Below are 24,525 nucleotides of genomic sequence, written 5' to 3' on the forward strand. Positions count from 1 at the left end.
AAGCCTCTGGGGCTCGGGCAGCTTTACGTCTGGATTTTTACGACCTTGGACTCCAGCTCCCACCGTGCTGGAGGGAACTTCGCCTCCGGTCACTTTTCCGCTTCCTTCTGCGCGCTGCGTTTCCCCGTTTGAGGAAGAACTCGGCGGGGTCGCTGCAGATAAGCCGGTGCTGGCGCAGCGTGGAGCCCGGGTGGGACGGGGAGCGGCGGTGAGAGCCGGACAGAGAGGCACTCCGAGCGCGGGCAGGGAGAGTCCGCCCGCCGCCTCCGGCCTGTGGGCCCCAGCGGCCGCGGAGGGTGGCTGTATCCCCGGGAGACGGGAGGGCGTGTGACTGTGAGAGGCCGCGCTGCTTCTGAAGTGCCGCGGGCTACTTCCGTATCGATCGGGGCACTTGCGAGGATGGGAGAAGTGCGTGGTGTCCGTGTGACGGGGACGTAATGTGCTTGTCCTGTGTGTGAGCGTCGGTTGCAGTGGCGCTGTAGTGAGTGTTTCTGGGCCCCTCGGTTCACTGGTGCTTTTTTCGCCTTCTTAGCCACGTGCGGCGGCCGTGGAGAAATGATAAGAGATACTGAGCTCTAGATAAAGGTTGAAAGAAACAAGAGTTTCTGTTACGGTGGGAAGTTTAGATCAGGAATTGCCCTTGAGGCAAACATGATAAACTACAGTAATAGGATTTCTTTCCGGAAGGGTATCCCCGCGGGGTCTGGGAATTCGTTTACGTGTTAAGAAACACCATTCCTGAGCTCTAACTTCAAGAACCTGCAGTGAACACTGATACCAGATTATATCCACCATACTTCGTTCTGGTTTTATGTAGATCACCATACGTATAGCGTTGGAGGGGGAAATAAAAGCGCCCAGTATGATTCCAAATCATTTCAAGTTTCAAGACCGAAAGCAACAGAAACAGGAACTTGATTGTGATGTATGCTTGCTTGCACAATAGGAAGTGAGCCAAAATTCAAAGTGTTCCAAGGCAGGAGTTCTTGACTAGAGGTCTTTGTTTCTATGGGTTTAGAGGGCAACACAAACCCCTTGAAACTGTATGGATAATTGCGGTATATATTCGTAAATTTGCATTTGCCAAAGGTATACATAATCCAAATTAATTAACATAGGTCTCGAATGAAATATTATTGTACCTGGGAATGGTTTTGCACAAAATTAGTGGCCAAGATTATGTGGATGGTTTAGAAAATCACATTCCATCTAAGAGTATAATGCAGATAGTAAAATTTACCTTTGAGAAAAAAATAGTCGATACATGGGAAAATGTTATGATTAATGTTAAACCATGCTTATAATTATGGGTAATAGTTCTCAAGAAATTTTTAAATTATATATCCAGCCTATTTTAAAAAGTAGAATTTTGTAAAACCTTTTGCATGGATTGTATCCAAAATTATAATTTAATTGATTGTTCATAGGAGAATGGAAGGAATGAAACCATATGTATTGAGCATCTTGTGAATACCTGATTTCATTACATGTGCAAAGTTATTTCTCTTTACATTAACAGTAAGTTCTTTATAGTGAAATGTGTCTATGTAGCTGCAGTGCAGCTGAAGGCTGTTTAGGAACAGTAAGAGTTTTTTTTTTTCATGCTAGGACTTATATTTACATAATTTTTTAAAAGGGGAAAATGCACCCTTTTCCCATACTGATGTTTTAAAAATATTTTAATAATAAGAAGAAAGTTCGATGAACCTGAGTCCTCCTGCCCAGAGATAATCATATTCAAAATTTTGGTGTATATTTTGCAGTTTTCATCTGTGCATATTTTCATGTGCTTTTTATTTCTGCAGAACAGAATAAAGGACTGAGACTTAAACTGTTATTTTGAAAAAGGAATCTAACTCAATTATATGTTTCTTTATATATGTATCAGTGCATGTAGGGAGTAGAGCGAAGTTTAAGGGATCTCCTTGAGTGAAAAACATTCCAAGCATTTACAGGTTTTTGTTATTAGAAATATTATTTAAACCTTAATTAACAGACCACCAAATTATTAAGCAAGACTTTCAAGATTAGTATTTTAGAGATGTAAGGTTCCTTAAAAAAATAGTAGAAATCTATGATATCCAGGTATCTTGAAAGTACAAATGATATTTCCTAAGGGAGTTAGTATAAAAAGAAAATGAAGATTGTAATATTTTCTTTTGTGTGCAAAAGAATAAGATTCACTCTTGTTAATATCCTCAGTTTAGCACTTTATTAGATCCTGTTCTTTGAATAGGTTTATGAGGCTGATTTTGTTTTCCTTTTTCTCTGTAGCTACTGGGGACTGAGGAATGGGACATGCTCTTTATCTGTCTAGTAATCTTTCCTTTTTTTTTTAAAGCTTTTTTTCCCTTCTTTTAAAGAATTGTGTTTTTTCCAAGATAGTCCTGAAAATCTTCAAAGTAGAATGGTAAAAAGTTAAAGAAGGAAACTTTGGTATGGTAAGCAGGAAGCAGTTCCTCTTAAAATAATGCAGTGAGGGACATGTAATATTTTTCATCTTCAGTAATGATACATTATTAGACTAACCAGTATGTATGTATGTATATTATCTTGATTAATTTTCTAAACCTTTATTTGTAGTAGATGGTATTCTCATCCCTACTTTCATGATTGGGAAGCAGATGCACTGGCAGGTTATTAATGGCACAAAGCTCCATATCACTTCTTGAATATCTGATAACAGAATTTCTTAATTTCATCAGAATACTACTTACTAGTTATGCATACTTTTAAAATGTTTTTTTTGAGTGATACTATTTTTTTAAATGAATGATACTCATTCTTGATACTGTTTTCCTTCAGTTATATGGTTCATATCAATCTTATTAACATGGCAAATTAATATATTTAAGATAACATTGTTATAATAATAATATGCCACCATGCAGCTAACCATAATGTGTTGAACCTGCTGTCCACTGTGAGATATTTATGTTTTTATATTTTGGTTATCAAGAAATTATTCTCAAATGAACATAATTGTTCATATGCCTTTTGTACTTCTATGGTTATCTTTAAAAAAAAAAAGATAGAATTGTTCCCTTTAAAATGCTTGCAGTCTATCAAGGAAGGTAAAATCTGAATAGGTAAGTTTAGGGCAGTGTGAGATAGAGACTGGAGAGATTTAGGTGACCTGTCTTGTGAGTTCATTGAAATGAGATGTCATTTGACTATAGTAACAGTCAGGATATGAATAAATTATACTGAGCACATGGAATCTGTGTGACAGTGAATAGATTTAATATTGTAACCTTTATGTTCTTCATTCTAAGGACATTAAATGCAAAGTGATTAATAGGTAAAAGAATCTCATCTGGAGGACATCATTGCTAACCTGCCAGTTTTAGAAACAAAATAAGCCCTTCTGTCAAGAAGACCTGAAATAAAGCTGTATTAAGACCACCATCAATTCATAGAAGAGATTATGCAGGTCTGTTCCTTTTTTATTTTTTTAGACAATTCTAACATACCTGAGAGGAAATAATAAAGTGAGTTCAGGTTTGGGGATCCAAAGGACCACAAACAAAATAGCGCTCAGTAAAATGATCCAAGTTTTGAGAACAAAGAATTTTATTGAAATCCCCAACCAAAATTTTAAAAACACATGCAAAACTCAATATATTTGCTGTTACGATGATTAGGAAGTTAGCATTTTAATAAAGAAAAAATGATCAGAGCAAAAAGATAGGGAATACTGATTGTCGAAACTAAAAATGTAAGCACTGTTAATACACAGTTATATAACTTTGCAGACTTTTTCTGTACTGTGTTATGATTATCTGTCAGTTCTGTGTGATATTTGTTGGTATGTTTACATATCTTACAAAATAAATTAATTGGCCAATTGGATTTTTCTGTTGACATTATATTGGAATATTTTCCATGTTCTTAAATATTTTTCCCAACTTAACGTTTAATGACTACTTTGTATTCTAGTATAATGGTGGTGTGTCATATATTTTAATCAGTAAGTTTTTCTAGATTCAGAGTACTGAATATTCTTGGTTCTTTTCCAACATCTTGACAAACTTCAACCAGTCTGTAGGTCACAAAAGAGATTCTGGTTAGGAAGATGTGGCCTCTTTTCCATCCTGAAGTTGGAAATGCAAGGAAGGTCTGCTCAGAACAGGGCAGAGCTGCCCAATCTCAGACGTATATCTACATCAACAAAATGGCACATTGGCCAGAAAATTTCCTGCTGAAGTATATGGGTCTGTCTTCAGTATAGAAAAGCATCTGCTTATGACTTGTGCAACCGAGAATTATGAGAATTGGAGAGGATGTCAGTTCATGCAGAAAAGTCTAATTTACCCAATTGTATGTGATGTGAGGTAATTTAGAACCTGGAATGGAAGAGCATAATGATAAAATTAAATCCAGTGGGGAAACACTAAAGCACAACTGGTCTCAAGGTCTTTTCCATTTTCCCAGGTCGGTTTTCTGAATTCTCTGTGTTCACTCTGGACCTCTGTATAGGGACCCTGAGTGATCAGCTCTTAAGAGGACTAAAACCATGGCCTTTGTAAGTTGATGTTTCTCTCATTGCTGAAACATGAGTGTGTTTTTTCATTTTACGTAAGTATTTTCATCAGTTTTTGTGATGTTTACTACCAGTGGAGGCCCCTAAGCCAACTCCCGAGTTCTTGTTCTTCCCCTAAAGTGTGTGCCACATTACCCAGAATCCTCCCTATGTGACTCACTCTAAACTAACTAGTGTTCATGTCATTACTTGTCAGATTATTCTACATCATCTCCTATGTGCCTATTCTGTTTTTAAGGGCACTGATAGACAGAAAAGCATTCGAGTTCCTTAAGACAAGATCTGTGAAGTCTAAGTCTGTTGTGTCATTTGGTGAGACAGAGACAATGGTTCCATTTGTCCACCCATGAGATGACTTTCCAGAGACTTGATTTTCCAGGTAGATAAGGCAGAATTTGGCATTAAATGATCTAAATCTTCACGCAGGGTGAGATCTTGTGAATTAGCATTTGATTGGGACTTGTAAACATAGAGGTCATGGGTTTTGAAAGAAAGTCCTGAGAAATAAATACCAGGGCTATTCTGTTTTTAAATGGAACTTGCTAAACTTAGGAGACATCTATAAAATTGATCAGCCTTCCTCAGTATCCTTTAACTCAGTGTATTTAAAATAGGTAATCTTACATTTATTCCTTTTATAGTGCTCTTTTTCATGCAAATCTGAGTTTCCTATATTGTTTTCCTTTTCTCAGATGAATTTAGCATGTCTTGTTAAACATTGGTAAATGTTCAAATGATACTCTACCTTTGGTAAATTCACTCAGTTACTGTTTTTCTGAGCAATTCTTTATTGCTTCATGTTTAATGGACAGTTTTGGTCCTATCATATTTTAGGTTGATGGGTTTTTTCCTTTCAACACTTTAAATATCTCATTCCACTCTCTAGTTGCATAGTTTCTGAGAGAAGTCTGATGTAATTCTTATCTTCACTTCTCTATAGGTAAGTTGTACTTTGTTCTGGTTTCTTTGGGGATTCATGTTCAGTTTTCTACAATTTGAATATAATGTGCATACATGTAGATATTTTGTGCATTTATTATCTGTTTACTGTTCACTGAGCTTCCTGGGTCTGTGGTTTGTGTCTATCATTAATTTTAAAATGTTCTAAGTGGTTATTCAGATTTTTTCTTCACTCCTATCTTTTTTCTGGTATTCTTAATACATGTATATTATATCTTTTGAACTTGTCTTAGTTTATGTTTATTTTGCTTTACTTTTATCATTTTTTTCTCTTGCCATTTCAATTTAAGATGTTTTTTTGAGGTTCAGGCTTACTGATTTTCTCCTTGACTGTATGTAGTCTTCAGGTGACCATGAAAGGCATTCTATCTACAGTGTTTTTGATATCTGGTATTTACATTTAATTCTTTAGGGTTTCTATCTTTTTATTTATACTACCCATCTGTTCTAGCCACTTTTCTGGCAAGTTGTCCACTTTATTTACATTAAAACCAGGAGCATCCTAATCATATGTTAACTTTAATCATAGTTATTAAATTTACAGTTTGATAATTCTAAAATTTTTGTCATATCTGAATCTAGTTCTGATGCTTTTGCTCTTTGGATTATGTTTTTTTTCTTGCCTATTAACATGCTTTGTAATTTTTTTTGTTGAGAGCTGGACATGACTATCTGGTAGTAGAAAATGAGGCAAATAGGCCTTTAGTGTGAAATCTTCGTTTATCAGGCTAGGAATCATGCAGTGTTAAATGTTTGCTATGGCTATAGGTGTCATAGTCTTCAGTTTCTTCTAGTATCTTTTTTTTTTTTAATCTCCCCTATTTTGTTTGGGTTTCCCTAGAAACTATTTCTCCAGTGGAGTTTGTCTATTGTAGCTTTCTAGAACAGATGTAGTTCACTGTTATTTTAGAATTATGTAGCCCTGTTGTGGAAGTAAAGAACCAAGGAGGGGAGATATTTCTATACTTTTATGATTAGGGCTTTTTTCACTCATGGGTTAGAATCCTTGACCTAAGAAGAATATCTTAGCCTGTTTTTTCCCTTTTAAATGAGAAAGGAAGGTTAAAGGGAACTGAGTAATTTACCTTCCTCAGGTCAGTAAGTCTGTATTACAGTAGTTTCCCTTGAGGGCTGACTTTACCTGAAGAGGACCAAATGAAAATCTGAACCCTCTGGGCTTATTTCAAAATACTTTCTTTTCTTCTTCCCCTACCAACTTTTCTCTGTTCACAGTGAGAACCTGGTTGGGTTCTTAGAGGATCAATCACAGAGTTGTAGGGTTTCCTCTAATACTAGGCCCTGCTAAAATTTTTAACACTCAATCTAGTTCACATTTGGCCTCCAGCAATTTGCCAGTCATATTTCAAGTGTTCCTTGGTGGTATGGCTCCAGCAGCAGGCTTCCATCTGGGCTTCTGTTCAGGGATTCTACAATTCTCTGTATTGCCTGTTGCTCATGGTTACAGGGCAAACCATGATAACCACAATTCTCTAAGATGTTTTTTTTTTTTCTTTCAGTTGACTTAGCTTTCTCTGTGGTGATAGTAATGATGGCTTCCACTCTCTTCACATGTTGGAACATAAATCTGAAAGCTTGTGGTAGGTTTCTTGTATATGACTTTTGGAGGAATATAGTTGATATGTACAGTATTATTGTTTTCATGTATAACATAGTGATTCAGTAATTATATACATTACTAAATGATCACCATGGTAAGTATAGTTACCCCCCTGCTACCATACCAAGATATTACAATATTATTTGTTATATTCTCTATGCTATACTTCATTCCTATGACTTTTATCAAATTGAGGTAGCTTTACATCACTTGTTTGCTGAAAGTTTTTCAGATGCTTTATCTGAATCTACTGAAATGTATCATGTAAAATAATTTTTCTTTAATAAAATTCACTTTTAGTTGTGTACAGTTCTGTGAGGTTTGAAAATACAAAGGTTTTTACAGCCACAATCAAACTTCAGAACAATTCTGTCACCTCACGCTGCCTCTGTGTAATCAAACTCCAATCTTAATGTTCACCCATGGCAACCACTGATGTGTTCTCTGTCTCTATGGTTTTTCTTTTCTAGAATGTCATATAAATAGAATCAAACAAAATATAGCCATTTGAGTCTGGTTTCTTTCAGTTGAGATTCAGTATGAAAAAATTTTATTCCTTTTTTATTATTTAGTAGAAGTCTATTGTATGAAACAACCAACATTTATTCATTGATCCAATTAAGAATATTTGGATCATTTCCAGTTTCTGGTGATTATGGAAGAAGCTTTTGTAAATATTATTGATAAGTTTGTGTGTGAACATAAATTTTCATTTCTCTACAGGTAAGTCCCTTTGAGAATTCTGGTCATAGATGTGTTTAGGTTTTTAAGTATCTGCCTGTTCTCAAAGGTCTGTGGTTTTGCATTCCCACCAGCAGTGTGTGAAACTTCTTGTTGGTTTTATCTTTCCTAGTACTTGTTCTTAACAGTTTTAACTGCCCTTCTGTAATGATGCTGACAACTTTTCATGTGCTTATTTAGCATCTGTATCTCTTCCTTGATCAAGTGATCATGTGGTTTTTATCTTTTATTATGGTTTGATTACTAATATGTTTGATTTTTTAATCTTAGACCATCCATTTGTTCCTGGAACAAATCCATTTGGCAGTCACCCATTTTACTGCTATAGTCAATACGCTAACAGTTTGTGTGTATATTTTTATAGAATTGTTTTGTAACTTTCATGTACTATCTTTATCAGATTTTTGTATCAGGATTATGCCAGCCTCATAACATGAATTGGGAGATATTCCCACCTCCTTTTAGTGAAAGGGTTTATGTAAGTTAGTGTTATCTTTCTTTAACATTTAATAAAATTCAGTAGTTAAGTATTCTTGGTCTCATGTTCTCTGGGAAGGTTTTTAATTATGAGTACAATTAATAGACACAAGATTATTCAGATTTTCTTTCTTGAGCCAACTTGTGAAATTTGTGGGAATTGTGTATTTCACCTAAATTTTAAAATTTATTGATAATAAGGTTATTCATTTCTTCATTTTCCTTTAAATATTTTAAGTGATCCCTTACCTTTCATTTCTTGTATTGGTAATTTGATATTTGTATAACCACTCGACCTTTGTTGTACATCATGTCTTTTTTGCATGTTTTATATTTTACCATTCTTCTGTTTTCATATGTGAATTATATTTATAAAAATGAGTTTCTAATAGCATATAATAGGGCCTTTTTTGTTTTTGTTTGGCAGATTTTAACACTGTAGATCTTTTAATTGGAGTATTTCCTTGTACACTACATCCAATTTTATATATAGTTTGGTTCAAATTTATATCTTGTTATTTTTCCTTATTTTGTCTTTCCCTACTTGTTTTGTTCAGTACTTTTTAGAATCCATTTTATCTCTAATATTGCTTAACATTTGTCCTAGTCCTTACAATATGCATCTGTAACTTATCACAGTGTATTTTCTAATAGTATTACACAGTATATGTAAGACTATTATAATAGTCTACTTTCATTCTTTTACATGCTTTTGATCTGTGGTTGTCAATCCAAAGAGCAAGCAACAGAACTAGATTTGGATATGGCATTTGAGAATTATCAAGCTGTAAATTTAGTGATTATGATTAAAATTAACATGATTAACAAGTTTAACCTGTTCCTACTATAATTTACTTAACTAACCTCATGAGTAAGTCCCTTAATTTGTATTTTTACTGTTATATTCCTATCTTCAAACTGTCTTCAAATTCCAATCATTTTTATGGTGCTGTTTTCAATTTTGTCCAGTCATCACACTGTAAACCTTTGATATGCTGCGCATAGGAAGGAATTAACCACAGTGGATGGAGACATCTATATTTTTTAGGGGAATTATAACTACAGAATCATCAGACATATGTATTCACCTTTTCTTATTCTTATATTCTGATAATATATCTCACACACTGGGAGCAGTGTGTGAGAGCTGGCCAGTAGTGTCACACCAGAGCCAACTATGCACATCTCTCCCTAAATCTGTGTTCACTGAATTATATTGACAGCTTGAAATTGACCATGGTGGGAGTATTTATACTATAGTGGCAATCACTATAAAACAGTAGTTTCTGTGTTTGGGTAGAATTGTTTATTAAACGTTTGCCAGTACTTAACTGTATAAAATCAAGATTTTCTGAGATCTCCTTTCAATTTTTCAAATTTTATGTCCATACTAGGATTCTTTTCAGCCATTTCTCATGGGGAAGATTCTGAAATTTCTATTAGTTCTACTATAGAACATTCCTTTATTCTGGTCCTGTAAAGAAAATGGTTTTGTTTTCTTATCTTAGATTTGGGTCAAGTTCTGAAATAATCAGCAATGGAAAAATGTTCATATCTAGAAAATGTTCATCTCTTATTGTTCATCAGAGAATTCATACTAGAGACACTGTATGAATGTAAGGGATGTCTAAAGGTCTTTAGTCATCTTACAGAGCTTACTGTACATGAGAAAATTCATAGTAGTGAAAAACTGATCAACCTGAAGCATTTGAGAAGACCTTTAGACATTTTACAGATCTTAAGAGTACATATGAGAATTCCTACTGGTGAGAAACCCTGTGAACGTGAAGAATGTGAGAAGGCCTTTAGCCTTGCCTCAAACCTTGCTCAACATGGAAGATATTGGTGGGAAGTTCTGTGTGTGTAAGGAATGTTGGAAGTCCTTTATTGACACTGGAAGACTTAAAATACATCAGAGAATTCATATGGGTGATAAATCCTATGAATGTCAGCAATGTGGGAAAGATCTTTAGTAGGTATGGAGGACTTACTTGACATCATAGTGTTCATACCTGTGAGAAACCCTTTGAATGTAACAAGTGTGGAAAGTCCTTTAGGCTCAGTTCAACCCTTAAAGCTCTTAAGAGTGTTCATACTGGTGAAGTCACTGTCCATCATTGTAGTAAGGTGCCACAGAGTCACTACTTGTCTTCTCTGTGCTACACTGCCTTTCCCATGAACCACCCCCCTGCCCACACACCATGTGTACCAGTCATAATACCCCTCAATCCCCTTCTCCCTCCCACCCCCCCTCACCCCCCGCCCCTCCCCTTTGGTAATCCCTAGTCCTTTCTAGGAGTCTGTGAGTCTGCTTCTGTTTTGTTCCTTCAGTTTTGCTTCATTGTTTTACTTGTGGAAAGGCTTTTTAGATGTACCTCAGATCTTGTGATCTTGAGAGAATTCATACTGGTGATAAACTCAAATGTAAAGAACGTGAGAAGACATATCTTTGTGCCTCATATCTTGTTAGGCATGGAAAAATGGATACTGGTGAGCAACCCTATGTATGTTTAGAGTGTGAGTAAGTTTTTACTAATAGCCATTAACTTACTATATATTGTAAGAGTTCATACCAGTGAGAAACCTTATGAATGTAACAAATCCAAGAGGTCTTTCAGGCTTAGTTAAATCTTTGAGGTACAACAGAGAATTCATACTAGTTAGAGACTTTGTGATATATACATATGTACTACACAGTACTTTATGTTGATGAATTTACATCACTGAGAATTTGAAAACAATATCAGAAAGCTCAGTTTTAGATATCGCTGTTTCCTTAAGGAATCAATATATGGTGTTAACTCCTTGGAATGTAAATATTTGATTGATTTTTTTTTTAGTTATGACCCAAATGTTGCTCAGTTCAGAGAACTTAACACTATCTATATCGTAACAAAACCTCTTTGGACATTCGTGTTTATAGATGATCAGAGTATTCATGCTAAAGGAAAATTGACAGAATATAGGAAACCCTTCTTTATGCTTTATGTATAAAACCTTTCTAGCAGCAGTTATTAACTTTGAGAAAAATAACACAAAAATTAATATCTTAAGTATCATGATTGCATTTGTACTTAAAACCAGTATGACAATGGGTAAGGTATTTATCCCCTTTAGGCATCACATGTAAATGTTTATAGTAGCACCTACAGTATAATGCTGTTCTTAGAATTACATGAAGCAGTACATGTAGGAAACATATTTAGCATATACTTTGAATCCCAAAAAACATTAGACACTATTTCTAATTTAATCATTTTTTGTTATTGTTTATTCTTATGAGATAAAGACCCTATAGTTTTACTGAATTAAGCAAAACTGTAGCTTCTAACTCCTTTTTGAATCAATTCATTCTGAATACAGGAGAGCATCTGCATTCAGATCTCTTAAGGTACATCAGGTACTTAATCTTGGAATGAATATAAATATAAATAGATACTAAATATAAGATTTAATGTAGATTTAGAAAATCTGAAACTTTTGAAAATAGTAATTTATATTTCTTTTGTGCCTTCAGAATTGATTAGAAATTAACAAAAGGACATCCATTTTGTAATTCAAACTTTTTATTAGTGATAAATTTAAACATATAGAAAATTCCTAAGAACAGTGCAAAACCATGTTAATATATTGCCACATTAGCCACCTCTTTCCTGTATATGTAGCTAAATAATTTCAGTGTTGTAAACATTATGATGTCTCGTCCTTAAATATATCAGTGCTTCCCCTAAAAAAGACAATTTCCTACTTACTCAAATTGCTATATAATCACTAGTCATTTTATCTTCTAATATTTCATGCATATTCAAATTTAAAAATATTTCCCCAGGAATGCCTTTTATAACTAACGTTCAAAATTTTATCCAGTCTACATTTATTAGATTATTGTGGCTGTTTGCTTTTAATTTAGAGTAGTGGCTAGAAGACCATGGCCCACAGACCAAATGCAGCCTAACACACATTTTATAAAGTTGTGTTGCAACACTGCTATACTCATTTATGTTTTTTACAGCTGCTTTCTTGCTACTGTAACAGAAGAGTTATGACAGATACTGTATGGGAAACAAAACCTACAGTATTTACTATCTTTATAGTTCAGAAAGTTTTCCAACTTGCTGTTTACAACATTTCTACTGCTTTTCATGACTGGCTTACTATAGGTTTCATTTCCTTCTTCCTTTTTTTCAATTAAAAAAATTGGTATAATACTAAATAGCACACAATTTACTGTCTTCACCATTTTTAAGTGGTTCAAATCAGTGGTATTAAGAACACTCATATCATGTGTAGACATCATCACTACCCTATGTCTCCAGAACCCTTTTTGTCCTGCAAATTGGAATCTGTGCCCTTTGCACAATAAATCACCATTTCCCTTTCTTTCTACCTCCTGGCAATGTTACTGAAAACCTGGGCTGGATTGCTGAGGGAAGAAAAAAGCAGCACTTGGAGGTCTTGGAGAGTGAAGGTTTATTTCATACCAGGGGGCTCAGAGGAGAGTGATCTCTAAAGGTCTGAGTCCTGAGTACAGCAGGGCCATGCCTTTTATACATTTACTACAAAGCTAGTGGGGAGTCAGCACCCAGGAATATTGCAGTGGGAGTTTTGAGGTCACTATAGGTGTATGCAGGTTGTTAGTTATATTTTAATCCATTTCTGTAAAGGTTACCCTGATACTGTATTATGAACTAGTGGGCTTCCCTGACTGTATACAACAAGCTGTTCCATAACTGAGTCTTTGGGGAAGGGGGAGGGGAAATACATTGTTACATTGTTTCAATCTCAAGCACCTTGTGATTCCTCTACATTCCTGAAACCAACAGAAACCCTGTTTCCTTGACTTCCTTAGCTTCCCACCACACCTAGCAAGAGGGGGAGGGATTTGAGAACTTTTTGAGTGTTTCCTCATCAATAGCACCTGGACAAGGCCGGAGGCTCTCCAAATCTCCAAGAAGGTGTAGCCAACAGTGCACAAGCCGTTGCAAAATTTGGGAGTGGGGTGCTGAGGGCTGGCGCACACGCGCTGAAACCCCCAAGAAACCTCTAATGTTTGTAGGTGGATCGGCCACAAACGCTTCTTACTGGCCAACGTGAGGTGAATCCCCTTCCTTGAAAATTCAGGCTAAGAGCTCTGTCTATACTTGAGGATACCCTCATTCTTTCCATCCGCCTCTGCATTGCTTGGAAACAGAGTTCAGTCTGTTAACATCCAATTGTGTTCCCATTATCCACGCTCTCCTGAAGCCCAGCGTCACACAAAGCCTCCGGCGAACCCTGGGCCTCTCAGATTCGTTCCATGGCTGATGTCCGTGAATGTGGTACTGCAGCTTCGTGTCTGCACAGCCAGAGGCCACTGGTGGGCAGCACTGCGGGATGCCTTCCAGGTCAGTCCTGTGCCCTTGCAGTGGACTCTCGCGACGGCGGGAACCAGGGTAGTAAAAAGCTCAATGTGCGCCGGGCCTTTCCGCCTCCAGCCCGAGCTGTGGGCGCCCACACTGTGACAAAGTCCTATCTAAATTTTCGTTTTCCTCTAACTGAAATGGAGTGTTTCCTTTCATCCTGAATGTAGGCCCCATGGGTGTGAGTCTTCGTTAGTCCATGAATCCACAGCAGTTTCATTGCCATAGCATCCCCAAAAAGTGACAGCCTTTGGTTGTCACTGCTTCCCAGAAACAGTTCCTAATGACCTGCCACTCAAAGTGGCTGGTTCAGAACTATTGCTGTCTAAGACATCACACCAAATTTAGCGGCTCACACAACCACTTTATTATGCTCATGGATCCTGTAGGGCAATTTAGATATGGCAGAAACATGGCCAGCTTGTGTGTGTTCTACAGTGTTTATGGCCTCAGCAGGGAAGACTCAACAGCTAAGGGCTGGAACCATCTGGAGGCACTTCCCTTCATGTCTGGTGCCTGGGCTGGGGTGTTGAGCAGTCTGGGCCGTGCTGGGCTGTCCTTCAGAGTGCCTACCCGTGCCTTCTCCATATGGCCTCGGCTTCCTCAGAGCCTGGCAATCTCAAGAAAGTCCCACTTAGCATATGGCACACGGCTCCAGAGGCCAATGTTGCAGTAATCAGCGTAGAAGCTGTATGATCTTTTGTGACTCAGCTTTCAAAGTTAAACAATCACTTCTATGTTGGTTACAAATAAATCCCTCAGGGTCAAGGGGACAGGACAGGGACCCCACCTCTCAACAGGAAGAATGTTAAGCAGTGTGCAGCCGTTTTTGAAAAACTGCTACAGTGACATGCCCATTAACAAGTTCTAAAGTACTCTGATAGCTGCATTTCTGTGAAGTTGTTTGAAGTCCTATGGATTTCATGCATTTTATAGCATTATCCTGAGGAAGGTTCAAGGACTTTACCCAGATGTCAGATGGATCTAGCACATAGCATAGGCTTAGGCCCTCTCCTGAGATTTGAGGTACCGTTTCTGTCCTGGCTTATTGGTCAGGGCATTGGATTCAACAATGGTTTAGAAACTGGTCTGTGACCAGTTTGGGGCCTTTTGGGGGTCTGACTTCTTTCTGTTTGTATTTAAATTTTTCCCTCAATAGAGGCTAGACGCTTTTCCAGCCTTGCTCTGTCTTCGGTGCTTTTGAAGACAAGTTTCCTTGTAAGTCAGACTTTGGACTCATTTTGCTGGTTTTGCCAAATGGCATTTTCATCCTCATGTATGTTCCATTTTCTTCTTTGACCATTCATCAGTTTAGAAGTGTGTTTGCTTTCCCGAGTTCTCATTTTCTTCTTTTTCTTTCATCATGCCTAGCTCGCAGAGTAAATGCCACCCAAAAGGAATAACTTAAATAATGTGGAGAGATACTTTCTTTGCACTTAACCACTAAGTGAAGTTGACTTTTAGTCATTGAGCATCAGCACAGGCCTGGGAGGCCATCGGCCCCGTTCAGGTCCCAGTTCCACCTTTTATTAGCTGTCTGACCTTGAACCCACCACTGGGTTTGTACCTCTCTTTGCCTTTGCCTCATCATGGGGGAAATGGTGGCATCAGGATCATACTGATGACCCAGGGGAAGTGCCTGGTGCTCCAACCTTTACTGTGTTAATTGGAGAAACACTGTAAACCCTTCTTGGTGATGTCTGGCATTTACTCTCCTAACAGTTTAGTTAGAGGCCTCTGCACATTTTCTGTCTACTCTGCTTTCTGTCCTTCCTAACCCACCTTTCTTGATCTGGTTTGATCTTAATTGTGTGTGTTTACACAGATGTAATTCTGGCTATGTGTTTTCTCGAAGCTTGATTGCCTTCCCCCTACCTCTGTCAGCACGTGGAGTTCCTCAGGACCCGCTCCAAGCCCCTCCCTGGAGTCTACTACTTCTCCTGCATCCCCTTCCCCACCCCCACCACTGCAACTTTATTGCCTGAACATTTCATGGTGAACATCCTTTCCTGACTTTTTATTATATTAAATTATAGTTGGTTGGGATACTGCCCTCTGTGTCTATGCTGTGTTACAGTTAATGGAGGCAGGTGGGTTTATGTAAGACTTTCTGTGGTCACAAGGAGTTGCTGAGCAGAGATGGGAGAGACAGGACTGATGTTTCATGAGAGCTTCCACTCAGAAGTGAGAAGCTGAACCTTCTCAGGTAAACCTTGCTTTCCTTTTAGGTTTGGATTTTGGACAAATCTTGCTAGAGCTTCAAGAGGTAAGACCGAGCATTCAACATTCACACCAAGAAAGGCCCAGGAGGTGACTTGAGTTGTAGTTTGGGATAGCAGAAGGGTTGACAGGTGGACAGTAGGAAAGTCTAAACATAATCCAGGGAGAACAGAGAAAAGGCTCCTCAGAAGTCAGGGTAAACTCCCAGTGTCTCTTTCTCCATGGTATCTGGCATGTGGATTCTCTTCCCTACTTCGCCACTGCAGTGCCAGGAAGGGATGGATGAGGGGTGGGGTAGAGTTTGGTCACTCCATTCACACACACACCCAGGTACGTGTGTCCCCTCTGAGTGTGCTACCCTCTGGACAAGCTCAGTGCATGTGCTTGCTTGCACAACATACTCATTTCAGTTGAGACATCCAGTCTGTGTGGCATCTGCTGGTTTTGTTGTGACCTCATGTCAGGATGATAATAGAGACAGTGATCTTAACGTTTAAAATCTGATCAGTTTGTGGGTAGGTAATCTGGAGTGTATTTCACACAGCATTTCTCAATTCAGACTAGCAGTAGTTCACAAATGCTCAGTAGCCACATGATGAGCTAAATGTGCTACCTTGTTGGACAGCACGGCTCAAGAGAATGGTTTTATGTGCACAGTCCACCTTCCTGCCTCCTTTATTCTCATCGGCCCCCACATCCTCAGCGCAGTGACTGTTGCCTCTTTCTCCTTTTGTTGTGTTTCTTTTCTCTTCCCAATTCCTTAAGATTCTGGCCTGATTTCTAGTGTCTTACATCCTTTTAAAGGTCACTGTTTTCCTCTAACCCTCATTCCAGTCTTTTTCCATGAGAGGTGACATGCCTTTTTGTCTTGGTTGGGCATTTATTTGCAGTTACCTCCTAGTGATTATTTTCTTTGACCCATTAGTTGACGTAGACATTTCACTCAGTTTTTCATATATCTGTCTTGACAGATATCCAAATTAGTTTCAGTGTTAAACTAGAAAGCATAAATTTAGAGGTGTGTATAGCACTTCTTATGTTTCTGCCTCAACTTTAAAAATAGCAAATATAGGTATATATTAGGATATAAGGTCTCACTGAGTATCACTTTACCTCATTGGGTATTTTTGACAATTTTGTAACTTTTCTGTGTATTTTAGGGTTCCCATTAAACATACAGAATTCTGTATTCTTTTATATAAAAAATATTTATTTTAAAAATTGCTACTTAATATGCCTCAGAAGATTGGAGACTGACAAAAATTAGGCTTGGGGTGGAATAATGATTGTGCATTGAGCATTGACTACCCTATACAGAATTTTATTGTCGTTAACAACCATTTGATCAATAAATACGAGAGATGCCCTCACAAAAAAAAAAAAAAAAAAAAAAAAAGGACAGACTTCCAATGGTAAAATAAATTAGTAACCAGGATGTAATGTATAGCATAAGGAATATAGTCAAGATATTGTAACAGTCTGGTAGGGTGATAGCTGGAACCTAGAATTATGTATATAAATGTTCTACCACTGTGTTGTACACTTGAAACTCATGTAATGTAATACTGTGTGTCAACTACCCTTCAATAAAAAATAATTATAAAAAAAAAAAAAATTGCTACTTAAGTGGTAGTTATTTTTTACCTAGAAAAGTCCATAAAAACGGGCATATCAACTTGGTGAAAGGGGGAGCCTAGTAAACATAATGTTCTTCATGTAATTGTAGATTGATGGTAACAAACAAACAAAAAAACAGGCACATATCAATAATGTTCTTTTCTGTGCTGTACTGGAGTATTATAAGGAAACGGTGTCAGATCCAAATGAGGGAGGGTGGGAAGTAGGGGTTCTCTGAGTGTCAGGGTTACAGGTTTTTTGGAAGCTTTACCTGGGGACACTGGTTAGGCCTGTCACTCTACTTGATGGAGCTCTCCCTTGGTGGTACCTTGTATTTTTAAAAATGATGCTATAAATGCTCTTTCAGTGTCTTGAAGGTTTTAATGTTTGAATGATTTACAAAGAAGCCTGAAAAGGCCTCAAGTCCCTTTTGCTGCTGCTTTGCTCAATAGCACCTGCCCCTGACCCGTCTTAGATTAGGTCATAATGCAGCCTTGAACCAGCAGCATCAGTGTCACCTGGAAATGTGTTAGAAATGCAAATTCTCAGGTCCCCACCCTAACCACTGAATCAGAAACTCTGGGCAGGTGGGGGTTGTGGGGACTCTGTTTAACAAGCCATCCAGATGGAGCCATTGCACCAAAATTGTTTGACAAGCATTGTATTAGATGATGTTTGAATTCATGCTAACCTAATAACTGACACACATGTCACTCACTGCCTGGCCTTTGCACATCTAGGTCTTGGAATACCCATTCAGCAGTGCCCCCTCTTGGGAGTTTCTAGTCCTTCCTACTTGAAGTCTCTCTTCCACAGCCTCTGCACTTCCTGGCTTTTGTTTCTAGTGAGTTCTATGGTATGTATGTCCATGTTCGTGACATTCTGGGAGGGATGGCCAAGGCGGTGACTTGTCATCTACTGCTGCAGACAGTGATGTTCAGAAGGGAGGGGAGAAGCTGTGTTCATGTGCTTCCCACTAAACAGAGACTGACCCGCTCTGTAACTACTATTTTTTCTTTATCTCCTTATCAGTATGTGTAAACATTTCTGCTAGGTGATGGGTAAATGTATTTATGTGAGCATAGAAAGTCTGCGTATGGGAAATAAACTCCCCATGTATATAATTTATCCATCCCTCATTACATATCTCTGGGGTCTGATTCCTGTAACTTACTCTGTCACGGTATCCATCTCTACTTGAACATATATTAATGTTTGTGTGTTTTTCTCTCACTGTGGCATGCCCTCCCCACTGTGGCTTCACTGTGGGACCAGCAGGTCTCAGGGCCCCCTGGAAGGCCCTGGCTTCTCCTGAATCCTACCTCACCTCTCCTGCTGTAACTGTTCTCTCTGGCCTGCTCTGGTGGATCACAAGGTGTTGCCGCTACTCTTTGGTTGCAGATGACACAGCAGAGGTGTAGGTGGTGTCTCTTGACTGATTTCTAGTCTTGCTCTTAAACCTGAGTTCCCACATTTCTGCATTTCAATGCTGTGTCTTTCTGAAGACAAGATTTTGCTCATGTTCCTGTGGTTAAGGACTCCCTGTTTGACCACTTGTGATTACCAAGGGAACCATTGGCACTGTTCATAGGGGATGTATCCTGCAGGGGTATCTGCCTCAATATCTAAATCACAGGTTACTTTCACACTAAAAGTTTCCCTTTATATTATTGTCATTTATTGGAAATTACATGAATTTTTAATGATTTCAGTCATTGGTGATTTAGATTACCTCTCCCTCCCTTCAGTTCTGGAGTTCTTCCCTTTTAGTGATCACTTTTAAAATTTTCAGTTTTTCCAAACTAGAAATTCATTCTATAAGGCTTGGTTTTTTGCAGTTTTTTTGGGAGTGGGGGTGGGGGGCACAGTTTTTAAGATGGTATCTCTGGATACTGAGGTAGCCTCATTCCACAGGCTTAGACCAAAAGTATTTTCATTGTTGTTTCTTCCAATGATTTTATAGATTCCAGCCTTTTCTTTGACTTACCAGTGACACTGGTTTGTATGGCTTTAATTTTTTTCCGTTTTTTTCATTTTCACTGATTTTTATCTGATGTTAGTTTTCACCAGACATGTTCCCTAGATGGGCATTACTGGACTTTTCTCCCACTGTATTTATAACTTACATGGATATTCACTCCTCTGAGACTCAGGCCAGATAGGAATATGAGAAATGGGACTCCTCAAAGCACAGAGATTAAGTTATAGAGCTCTGAGATTTATTAAGAAACTCAGGTCTAGGGTAAAGGAGTTCCACATGCCCCAGTTCCAGTGTGTGTGTTTTTCCCCAACACATCCAAGCAGTTCTTGGATACCAGCTGAGTGTCCACAGTTCAATTCAAATCTCATGCTGTCTAAGTGGACACATCATCAGATTCCACACATTAAGGGCTCAAAAGTCCTGCAGGACTCATCCCACCCCCAATTCAAGATGGCACTATCCGATCAGTCCCACACTATAAGGAACTCCACTTTCCTTATCTATTCCTGATTTTTGGAAGGCATTTCACTTATTGTGCTAGAATCAGTTTAACTTTCCCTCACGTCCTTAATTGACACCAAGATTTAAGAACCTGTGTTCTGGGATCTTGTCCAAAGGAAGCAGGTTATGCACCTGTCCTTGCTTCTATATTTCATCAGAAAGAGCTCCATTCTCTCTTGTAGTCTATGGGGTGAGTTGTTCTTTTCAGGAAAGCGGAGAGGATTGAAGACTACATAGAAGACTGCTAGGCCTTATGAAACATTTCATATTTTAAAAATAATTTCTACATTTTATTTGACTTACAAAAATCCTACAAATTACAAAGGAAACCAAGCAACAGTGACATCAAGTGATCCCCAGTAAGAGCTAGAACAGATGCCTCCTCTATCTCACACAGGGTGCTGCCCATGATTCTTAAGAACTAGGACAAAAGTCTTGTCCATGTTGAACAGGATTGCTTTGTTGTGTCTAGAAGCATCTCATTTACAAAAGACTGACTCTTTCCTTGTTCCTTTGTAGTGATGGAGACTTTGCTGGGGATGGAGACTTCCCTGGGTTTGCAGCCTCCAAGCCAGACATTTTATCTGCCACAAACTCCAGAATTCCCCGAGACCTGCAGCAGCAGAAATACCCAGACACTTGAGAGTAGTAACTCACCACCTGAGCTTGGGGGCATTTCAGTGATACCTTCAACTCAGACTTCTAGTAATCTCTTGGCACTGCCTCCATATGAAAATGAGGAAAAGACGGGGAACAACAATTTGAAGGATATTAAAACCAAGCCTTCAAAGCCTCTGGATGCCTCCCAGATCCCCACAGAAGACCAAGACGATGCACTCCTCCCTTTACAAGTCCCTGGTATTCACCAGCTCCAGGCCTGCATTGATTCCCCTTAGCCAAGAGAGGCAGCCTGGTTCTGAAGACACTGACCTGGGAAACAACAGCCTGAGCCCTGAGGACCAAGGGACACTGGGAAATGAGACTGAATCAAGTGGCGGTTTTACAAATGTTGCTGCCCTAGTGGGGGACAGTGACCTTCCTCAGCTGTTCAAGTGCCTTCAAAGACCTTGATCACTTTGAAGGTCCCGAGGTGATCAAAGCCAAAGGTAACAGATCCATCGAGTCAAACCAGGTGTGGGAAAGGTCATGTGCCAAAACGGGGTCCTCTGGTCAAGCCAGGAAGAACAAACATAAAGCCTCTGAGCCTCTCAGTGGTGCACCCAAGGCCAAAATCCAGCCAAAGGATCCAGATGGTCTGTTAGGGGGAGACGTGAGTATTCGCAGTGTTGCAGATGGTGACAAGGCCCCTGTGACCACATCCAAGCATTCTAACTTCAAATCTCTGAAAGCAGCATCGAGCAGGACCAGCAAAACCAGGAAAAGACTGAACGAATCAGAAAAAGCAACTCCAAGAAGCTGCAGGGGCTAAGCAGTCTGGGAGTAAAGTCATGGCAGAAGAAAAGCCAACCATTCCCAAGATGAAGTGGAAGAAAAATCAACCTCAGCTCAGCCAGGAGAACTTCAAAAAACCTCAAAGCAGCCTAGCCATGCACATGCTGGAGTCTGTGCAGGGTTTTCATACACCAGGGAAGAAGACTGATAGGAAACCTAGATTCTCTTCTTCCTGTGTCTTGGGAAATTATAGGATCCCCAAACACCCCCAGATGTCCCCAGCCACCAAACCATGGCTGAATACTCCACATGAGGTTCAAGGTCCTGAGAAAACTCACGTCAAAGCCCAGAAACCAGAGGGCAGTGTCGAAAAACACTGTCCATCTCCTTCCCAGGATGAACAGCCACTTCCTAACAAGTTCAAGTTGGTGCCTTTGCCTTTGCCTGTTCTGATTGAGGAGAGGACTCCAATTTGTTGAGCTCCTCAAAGGCCACAGTCTCTGGCCTCACACTGGCCAGCTTTGGCTTCCTCTACATGGCCTGGTTCTACTGATGCAGCACGAACTGCTGCAGTCGGTGTGCCTCTGCAAGCTCCTGCATCTTTGTCAGGTCCTGCCTGCTCATCTCATCCTGTGTTGGCCAACTCAACCCAACCAGGCCTGAGCAACTCTACCCAGCCTAGGGTCCCCCCGTCTGCTGCTTCTAGACCTGTACCCAGAAAACATCATCTCGCACTTCCCTCCAGCAGGAGCCCCTTCCCACTGCTGTGCCCCAGCACGAGCCTCCACCCAAGCCTCAAACCCAGCTTCCACCCTAAGAATTCTGCTTCCAACCATGTCCATGGAGGAAACCCTATATTTCTGGACCAGTAATGTCAAAGCCCATCACAGAAGAACAGAGGCCAGAGCATGAGGCTATGAATAGGCAGGTTCAACAAGAATGAAAAAATGCTGCCAAATACACCACTTTGGGAAAAGTACAGCTTTTTATTGAGAGGGAAAAGGAAATGGAAATTGCTGACTGCTATGGCTATGCAATATAAGAGCTGACAGGACTGTCGGTGCCACTTCGGTTACCAAGTGTAGATAGATATAAGTTTCCACACATAGATAGATAGATGTAAATTCCCAGATGTAGGTAGATAGATATAAGCTTCTCTATTTATTCTGATATATTTTAAAACAGTAAAACAATAAACGTAATAGAATTAGTAGATGAGTAATAAGCCTTTTGAGTTTTGAAGTGCTTTAAACTGTGGTTTTTCTTTGGTGGGAGTGGGGATGAAAGGCCATATGAGAAAGAAAGACCTGGAAGGTGGACGGCATGTCAGGGAAAAGGGGTAAGAACTGTGGAGAGAGGAAGGAACTCTGCCCAGGGTCAAAAGGCCAAAGGGGGGGAGAGGTTACAGGTTTATAAAAAGGAGCTGGCTTACGGGAAATGGCAGAATAAGAAGAATGTCAGGCCTAAAGGTCAGGGTTGATTTTTGAATAGTTGAAGATGGCAGGAGATGTGTCTAGGTTGACCAGGAGAAATGTAGAAAGTCTCTCATGAGGGCTGACATCATGTCTCATGATCACCAGGTAAGTATTTTAGAAACAAGGGATTCAGGATACAACTTCAAAACTTTGGGCTGCCTAATCCAGGAGAGGCGAGTACAAATCAGAGAAGGATCTGCCAGACGAATGGCAGGGGCTCAGAGCTATCCTGGGGGCAGCCGATAACAGGGGCTGAGCCCAGCCAACTGCTGCGGCAGGAGCCCCAGCCAGGGCAGGGCCTGGGATTTAAATCACCGTTTACTCAACACCTGCGCAGCAGGCCCGAGAGCACCCTACTGTCTGTATCACTGTGCCACTTCACTAGTGAGGTTCAGCCATGGACTGAGGTCACATTGCATGGGGCGGGGCAAGGCCTCAATTTGAGGCCTATATGCCTCTGAACTCTTCCATGTTTCAGGTTCTATTAGGTGGCCAATGGCCAACCTGCCTTTCAGAGCACAGCACCCAGAGCTTCATGGTGGACCAGATCAAACTTTGGGATGGGCCTAAATGTTAACTTGACAGGACCGGTCATCCTCCTTGAACCCTGGCGCATGCAGCCTGCTCTGAACATCACTAACAACCTAAGCTCACAAGAAAAATCTCCCTGGAAGAATCTGTTTCTTCTGGGTGCAAGTGATGGGAGTGTGTGCGAGCTGGGTTGCCCTGCCAACAACTGGAGGCTGAAGGCTCAGAATGGTCCAAGGCGCTCCTTAGAAGGCCCCTGGGGGCAGCCACAGGGAGGGCACAGGAGTAGACATGAAAGGGAATGGAGTGAGGAGAGGTCAGAGAGTGAACAGCAGGTCAGCACCTTGGGAAAATTGGTAATTTACATTTTAAAACATTTCTATTCAGACATAATTCACATACTATAAAATTCACCTTTTAGAAACTGTAAAATCAGTGGCACTTAGTACATTCACAATCTTGTGCAACCATCATCATCATCTAACCCATAGCAATTTCATCATTCCCCATAGAACCCCCTTTACACATTAGCAGGCACTCCTCATTCCCTCTCTGCACACCCTGGCAGCCGCTACTCTGTTTTCTCTGTGGATTTGCATGTCCAGACATTTCATTCATATATATGAAATGATACAGTATGTGACTTCTGAGTCTGGCTTCTTTCATTTAGCCGAATGTTTTCAAAATTCATCCATGTTGTGCCACGTCAGCATTTAATTCCTTTTTATGACTGTATAATACCCTATTGTGTGGCTCTACAATTTTTGTTTATCTATTCATCTACTGAAGGACATTTGGGTTGTTTCCACTGGTAAAATACATTTATTGAGAGTTTATTCTGTGCCAGGCAACACCAGGCTAAGTTATTCACCCCATTTCACAGATAAGGAGATAAGCCTAGAGAATGTGGGGAATTTGCCGAAGTTTGAGCTGGTAATGGAAGGCGCTGGGGTTTGTACTCAGAGATCAGACTTGAGAGGTAATAGATTCATGTGCTAGAGCACCAGAAAGTTACAAAAGGAAAGCAATGGAAATGCACCCTTTCCCCTAGTCCCACAGCCACCCATTTCCCT

General features: G+C 39.5%; 1 long non-coding RNA gene across 1 annotated transcript; it reads left to right on the forward strand.

Moving 5' to 3' along the window:
• Positions 1–44: 44 nt before the first annotated feature.
• Positions 45–22,657, forward strand: LOC118907943 (uncharacterized). The gene is made up of 4 exons (XR_008994190.1): positions 45–208; positions 3,276–3,433; positions 4,435–4,525; positions 20,577–22,657. It is a non-coding gene; the product is annotated as an uncharacterized LOC118907943 (long non-coding RNA).
• Positions 22,658–24,525: the final 1,868 nt, after the last annotated feature.

Source organism: Manis pentadactyla, chromosome 15, assembly GCF_030020395.1.
Source record: "Manis pentadactyla isolate mManPen7 chromosome 15, mManPen7.hap1, whole genome shotgun sequence".
Lineage (NCBI taxonomy): Eukaryota > Metazoa > Chordata > Mammalia > Pholidota > Manidae > Manis > Manis pentadactyla.